At 44.5% G+C, this 7873-nt stretch overlaps 2 pseudogenes; one reads left to right on the top strand and one right to left on the bottom strand.

Annotated features, from left to right (window-relative positions):
• The first annotated feature begins 442 nt into the window (after positions 1–442).
• On the top strand, positions 443–3713 carry LOC102840482 (annotated as a pseudogene).
• Positions 3714–6561: 2848 nt separating this feature from the next.
• On the bottom strand, positions 6562–7273 carry LOC102840111 (annotated as a pseudogene).
• Between the last annotated feature and the right edge of the window lie 600 nt (positions 7274–7873).

Genomic DNA, 7873 nt, shown 5'->3' with positions numbered 1-7873 from the left:
ACAGGTAAGGGAGGGTCCCAGGGAACACATTTGGGAGCTTATAGGCCAGACATGGGTTAAGGTAGAAAATCCAGAGACTCTGCCAGGACTGAGCCACTTACGAATTTTGACTGAGGAGGCTGTGAGAGAGAGGACAGGTTCTCTGCTGAAGAGACCTGGTGTAGAGCTCACAATGAAAAGATCCAAGAGCATCAAGTCACTTCTCCATCCCACAGGTCAAGTCCTGGATGCATGGCAGCAAAGAGTGTTTCATAACTGAGGTGTGAAGAAGTCACTCCAGGCAAAAGAGATCCATCTAGAGATGAAATACCTTCCACCTGACCCAGTGGCAGAATTTCACAACAGGCCTTAGGTTGACTTTGGGGCCATCATTCCACCTGATCCTTCTGCCAGTGGAGAGCAGGACTGGGAGAAGAGTTTAGCTTTAAAGAACAGGGACGATATGGAGACCATGAAGAAGAAATGGACTCAAACACACAAGACAGAAGGTGAGAGATGTTGGGGACTGGACAGGGCAGAAGGGGACCTAGCCTCCAGGTGGCTACTTCCTTCCATCCCATGATGAGACAAGCTACTCTGGGAACATTGTGGGAGGTCTGCTTTCTCAAAACTGCTCTTTCTGTAGGTGCATCATCTGAGGCTTTTGACAAGCACCAAGAGGAGAAAAGGAAGTCCAACATACTGGTGAGTTAAAATTCCCTTGTTTTTCTGAAACGTTGGCTCACTTCTCAGAGAACAGGCCTATATTCTGTCTTGAGAAGACAGGTGAAAGGTAATTAGTTACTTGAACTCTTCAGAAATGCTTCTTCCACACCTCATCTGTACTCTCCCAGTCTTCTCTAGAGTTGAAGTTTCCTTCCATCTTCTCCTTAGAATCTTCACCATCCCTTAAGGCCTCCCTCAGGTTCCACCTCCAGGATACCTTCCGTTCTCCCCTATACTCCCCCCTCATGGAACTCCTCCATTATGAATTCTCAAAGTCACTTTCTTGAATTCTGCTTACTGCTTTCAGATTGATTCACAAAGCAGTTCTTGAATGAAGGTACATGTGTTTGAGGGCCAGGGTGTGTTTTGTGCGTCACTGGTGCTCCCCACAGGTTTTCTCACAGAGCGTGGTACCAGCCATGTCCAGGAGAACTGTGTTCTCTGAAAAGAATTTGATGAACTTCTTCAGATGCAGGGTTTTCAGGGCCACCAGTGAAACTCCTTTCACCGGGAAACGTGATGGTGACTTGCTCTGTGTTGCCATTGTTTATTCTAGGAACCAATTACATTTGAGGATGTTACTGTGGTCTTCACGGAGGAAGAATGGAAGAGACTGAGCTCTGAGCAGAAAAATCTTTACAAAGAAGTGGTGCTGGAGATTTACAGGAATCTGCTCTCGTTGGGTGAGAATTTGTTCTCTTCAGTAATTCAGTAGACATTTATTGATTACTACTATGGTGTGGCGCTATAGGATAATCACTGGACTGCTACCCACAAGGTTGGTGGTTCAGACTCATCAACTGCTTCTTGAAAACCCTATACAAGATCGTTATGAGTCGGAACTGACTTCACAGTACTTAATATGAAATATCAAGAGCCCCAGCATGGTGCTGTAGAATAAACACTGGACTGCTAATTGCATATTTGGCAGTTCAAACCCACCAACCACTTTTGGAAACTTTGTAGAGGGTTGCTATGCATCAGATGTAACTCAATGGCGCATAATAACAACCATTATGTTTTAAGGAATCCTGTTGGCATAGTGGTTACCACTCAATTAATGCCTGAAAGGTTGGAGGTTCAAACCCACCCTTTGAACTCTGTGGGAGAAAGATGTGGCAGGCTGTCTCTGTAAAGATTCAGGCTGCTCTAGTCTGTGTTACGCTCTCGAGTGAGCGTCGAAGACATTGAGCCACTATGGCTCCTTCTGGATTGCAATAGAAACTGTAGTTTGTAAAAATGGAAGATGAATGAATTATTGGAGGGGACCATATTGTGCTATGTTGTTAAGTGCCGTCGAGTCCATTCCTACCCATAGTGACCCTGTACAGGGTTTCTGAGGCTATAAATCTTTACGGGAGCAGAAAGCCTCACCTTTCCCCTGCGCATCGGCTGGTAGTTTCAAACTGCTGACCTTAAGGTTTGCAGCCTGATTTGTAACCACTATGCTACCAGAGCTCCTTATATTATGCTATAGATACTATCAATTGGAATGTAGCTATCAGATTGGTGTTAGTTCGTGTTAAATAGATTCCAACTCATGGAACTGCCTGTGCAAACTAGAGCTGTGAGCTTCCTGAAACAGATCCCCAGGCCCATCTTTTGCTGGTCATTGAACACTTGACTGTTTGTCCCACCCACAGTCTACTGCAATGAGGCGCTATCTGTCATGAGAGGAAAAAGACAGCTCAGGCTGCCCCGTCGTTGTTGCCTAACAGAAATCTTTTCTCTCTTCAGCAGAGCCAAAGTCAGAAAGCTACCACTGTTCTTCCTGCCTTCTGACTTTCTTCTGTCAGCAATTCCTTAGCCAACATGTGCTTCAGATCTTCCCAGGCTCCTGTGCAGAACATCCCTCCCATCAAGGGGGCTTGAGCCTAGGCCATCAGAAGCAGCCAGAGCAGCAGGATTCTGACCAGAGCTGCTGGACTGAAAATACAGCTGGTCAGAGAGAAGATGTATGCAAACCCGTGTGTGGGAAGACAGGGGAGAGAGACACTTCCAGAGCATTCTCCCACTCATCTCAAAGACAGTCAGCAAGCCCTAGAGAAAGCCTCACAGGGTTAGGGATAGAGCGTAGCTCAGCTGAAACAGTGATATCTGTGGAAACAGATAGAGTGTTGAAGGAATTAGAAACTTCAAGATTTGGAGCAGTCGGCTATAGAGAGGATGGAACCAACTGTGGCCTAAAGTCAAACTTCATCATAAACCAGAAATCCCTCTTCCAGGAGAAGTCCCATGTGTGCACTGAGTGTGGCCGAGGCTTTGACCGGAAATGGAACCTCCTTCAGCACCAGAGGATACACTCAGGGGAGAAGCCCTATATTTGTTGTGAGTGTGGCCGAGGCTTTATCCGTAAGTCAGGTCTCCTTTACCACCAGAGGACACACTCAGTGGAGAGGTTGTATATTTGCAGTAAGTGTGGCCGAGGCTTTAATTGGAAGTCTGGCTTCCTTAACCACCAGAGGACACACTCAGGGGAGAAGCCACATATTTGCAAGGAGTGTGGGCAAGGCTTTTTCCACAGGTCAGGGCTCATCAGACACCAGAGGACACACTCAGGTGAAAAGCCCTATGTTTGCATTGAGTGTGGCCGAGGGTTTTCCCATAAATCAGTCCTCCTTCAGCACCAGAGCACACACTCTGGGGAGAAGTTGTATGTTTGCAACAAGTGTGGCCGAAGCTTTCAGTGGAAGTCAGGTTTCCTTTACCACCAGAGGACACACTCAGGGGAGAAACCCTATGTTTGTAGTGAGTGTGGCCAAAACTTTAAATGGAAAGCAGGCTTCCTCCACCACCAGAGGACACACTTACGAGAAACCACATGTGTGCAAGGATCATGCACAAAGCTTTGCCACGAAGTCTGTCCTCATTATGCCCCAGAGGACACTCTTAGGAGAGAAGCTGCGTATTTGCAGTGAGTGTTGCCAAGGTTTGCCCAGAAGTCAGTTCTTAACCACCAGTAGACACACTCAGAGGAGAAGACCAACAAGCGTGAGGAGTGTGAGTGAGGCTTCGGCTTGAAGCAAAGCCTCCTTAGACACTTGGGGCTCACTCAGAAGAAGCCCTGTTTGCAGTGAGTATGGCCGATGCTTTAGCCATAAGCCAGACTCCTCAAATAATAAGTGACATGCTTAGAACATGAGTGTGACTGAAGCTTCAGCTGTAAATCACTCCTCCACCATCAGCAGGCAGATTAGAAGCTCTGTTTGTGCAGGGAGAGTGGGCAAGAATTTGGGGAAAGGACAGACTTTACTATATGTTGAAGAATAGCTATTTTTGGGCAGTGGGAGGATCGTTACGAGGGCAGATGGTTTAGAACTAAGTTGTACCTTTTAACTATTCCAAGATCAAATCATTTACTGCTTTTCTTTTTCAATAGTGGAAGGTATTTTGAATGAACTAGAAAAAAAAATTGTTTTTGAGGAAATGTGGATTTTGATACAATTACTGGGACACTTGGAGTCCTGGTGTAGCACTGTAGGGTAATCTCTGAATTGCTAATGGATAACCCACCTGTTACTCTCAGAAACCCAGTGCAGGGTCACTGTGAGTTGGAACCTACTCCATAGCACTTAATTACAACTGGGATACTTATGTCCTGAGGGGTCTCTGGTGCTGGGGTTGGTGAAATGAGGTCAGTTCTTCAGAGTCACGCAGTTAATACAGGCTGCCACCAGATGGCAACATACACTAAAAGTGGGATGGCACTTCCCAGTACACTCTAGATCTGGAAAATTTATGTGGGTCCCAAAAGGAGTAGCGTAGTGGTTACGATTCGGGCTGCTAACCTCAGGGTCATCGGGTCGAAACTACCAGCTGTTCTGCGGGAGCAAGATGAGGCTTTCTGCTCCTGTAAAGATTTACAGCCTCGGAAACCCTGTACAGGGTCGCTATGAGTCGGAACCGACTCCACAGCACATTGCAACAGCTCGACAGCACTTAACGACAACATGTTTGCACACCCGTGGAGCTTGATCTGAGCACTTTCAGGCCATGACTACTGGTAGAGTAGGATTCTGTGGGCACAGCAGTTGCCACATCATGGTAGATGCCAAGGGATCAAGGTGCCAAGATACTGAAAAAAGCGTACCGTTTGGCATTGCTGAAAAGCAGCCGTCCTGATCAAAGAACTGTATCCTGAATAATTTCTGATCCCGGATTCCAACCTTTTCCTTCCCTAATAAACCTCATATTCCTGAGTATTGAGTATGAGTTGTCTCTTCATTATGTGTGGCTATTGCAACAAATTGATCATACCCAAAAAAGAAGTGGAGAATGCTCTGAGAGGGATGGCTAATGTCAGAATTGGTAAAGAGGTCGGAGGATAGAAGCATGTCTCAATACTGCCTCATAGGAATCAGACTGGGGCTATCCTCTCCCTTTGTAAGGTTAGAGGTCAGAGACTTCCATCATACCATTGGTCCATAAGCCAGTATATTTGGAGAGTGGGGTGGGCTCTTAGCAAAAGATAACTAAGAATTTTGTAGTGATGGTTAGTTTGTTTGCTTACCCCACGTCAGTCCTAGCGCTGTACTTAATTGCATTCTCATTTAGACCTCTGAAGAATCCTATCAAGGTACTGTTATGTGTATTTTACAGATGATGAGTCTGAATTACAGAGATGTTAACTCTTCTACCTCAGGCTTATCCAGCAAACAACTAGAGGAGATGGTACCACCGCCCATGCTTTAACCACTGTGCTGTTATTATTTCTTAGCAACATTCCAAACTATTGCAGTTCAATCTCCTAAATAGCCACTAGTTAACTACTCATTCAGTAGGATTTGCTGTTGCTTGCCATATATAAGTGACAGAGTGAATCGCATTGGAATCTACTTCCCTTCATGATAAGACACCACATACACTGGAAATGAATCTAAATCATTCAGTGACAATACACAGATCTCTCAGCTATTGTCATCAAATCTGTTTTACTGAATATGCACTACTGTCAGACACTAACCTGAACACTGAGTCTACATTCTGGTATCGTCACACCACCTCCAACAAGCTTTTTCTGTTCTGTTTCTGTCAACAACCAGTAGATGAAAAGACAGACAGAGATAAGAATAGTCTTGCCCAAGTTTACACAGCCAATAAGTGATAAAACCAAATGAATCCCCACCCCCAAATTACCCTGCTTCCTACCATATCCTTAAGGTGAACATCAGTAATATTTAGCAACTGTTAAGGTCAGTTTGTTGTACTTTGATGTCTTGGTATTGCTATGATGCTGGAAGGCATGATGTTTCCAGTACCATTAGGGTCACCCACAGTGGACAGTCCACCTCTGGAGAATTAGCCATCGTGAGCATAATGAATTGCAGTGAAACATTTTCTGTTAAAGTATATTGCTTGAGGAAAGTCGTCAGTTCCCCAAGTGCACAAGAACATGGCTATTTGGCAACAAAGATACATTTGTATCTGTTATTGTCCTTAAAGTGCGTTTCATTGTATGGATTTTTCCATCATGAAGAAAAGGGTTACAATAAATACTGAATCCCAGCTCATGATGGACTAACTGAAGCTTTTAGGGGGTGGGCACTAATGCTTGCGATTTCCAAGAGCAAAAAAACCCTAACAAACCAAGCCGTACCCAATTTTAGTCTTTTATAAACATCCTTAAAAGTCGTTAAATGCATCCTAATACCAGCATCTCCTCATCATTCAATACTGTTTGTATTGTATTCAATTTGTGTATTAATCACATATGTGATTGGTCAAACTATACTATACATTACAAGACGTAAGGGGGAAATTTTAACTTATACTCTATGTATCACAAGTTACCCATGACGTGATTTTTCATCATTATTTGCAACGGCACACATCTGGAAGTTCCCTGTGCAGTCTATTTCAGCTTCTAGTGCTGAACATATCTGCATCTTCTGGACGGAACTGCTTGGGATTCATGAGCTTGGGGTGAGGCAGAAACTGTAGTACCTGTGGTGGGTTCTGATTTGGTCTTTGAGAGCCGAGTTCTGTTGGCAAAGGCACTGAATGTTTCAGTACCTGAATTGTCTTTGTCGGTCTCTCTATTTCAACATGACTTCCTACCGTAGTTTTTCAGTTAGGTTCAGGGAGTGACTCTTTTTTGTTGCTTTTTGTCAATGATGATTTAACTGCTTTATAAATTTGGTGGCTTGCATCATATGTCTTTTTCTCAGCTACCTTTGCAATTAGTACTGACTGAACTGGGTAGCAAACAGTTGCTCCTAAAGTGGCTAGTCCCAACGGATAAACAATTTTCTTAAATCTAGAACCCTTTTTCGCCAAAATCAAGCTGGCCAATCCTGAGACAGAAATCACTCCAATTTTGGGAAGAAAATCTCCAGGAGGATTCTTCAGATAAATATATATTGTACTATATCCACTATCCCATTGTTCACAAAGCCATATATATACACCTTTGCACCAGCCAATATATGGACCATGCTCTTCAATATGTTTAGACTGCAGAGATGGTGCAGTATATATAGGGAACTGCTCTGGTTTCACAAGCTGTGTTTTAGATTCCTCTTCTTTGGCTGCAAATACTCAGAGATGCACATACCAGACCTGTAGGCATGGTTGTCAGCTTTCCCATTTTTTTTCAGCAACAAAGTTCTAAACCAGCTGCAACAGTGCATTGACAGGGAACTGTCAGAGGTTCAAGCTGGATTCAGATGAGGATGTAAGATGGATCTTGGTTTAAGGACCGCCATTCCTGCGACCCTCTCTGCTCAGGTTTTCATACGGAGAGCGAAGAGCCAGACCTCTTTTCTTTTAGTGCATCTGGCCGGGTTGTTGTTGTTAGGTGCCTTCTAACCAGTTCCAACTCAGAGCGAGCCTATACACAACCGAATGAAAAGTGCCCAGCCCTGCACCATTCTCATGACTGTTGGTCATGTTGGAGCCCACTGTTGGCTTACACTGTGTCAATGCGTCTCATTGGGGGTCGTCTTTGCCGAGCATGAACTGGTCCTTCCCAATAAGCTATATCCAAAGTGTGTGAGACTTTAGGTTAGCCAATCACAAGCTGCACCACCCAGAAATTTTGCATAAAGCAATGACTTGGAAAAAGAGAAGCTACATGGGTGTGGGCTTGAGAAAGTGTCATCAAAACAGTTCCCAGTAGAATCTAACTGGTGCATACGTGTCTCTCAACTTTACTGCTTGAAAAATTTTG

This window comes from Chrysochloris asiatica, unplaced genomic scaffold, assembly GCF_000296735.1.
Source record: "Chrysochloris asiatica unplaced genomic scaffold, ChrAsi1.0 scaffold00116, whole genome shotgun sequence".
NCBI classification, from domain to species: Eukaryota; Metazoa; Chordata; class Mammalia; order Afrosoricida; family Chrysochloridae; genus Chrysochloris; species Chrysochloris asiatica.
The sequence above is the reverse complement of the archived record's forward strand: the minus strand, read 5'-3'. Positions and strand labels throughout refer to the sequence as shown.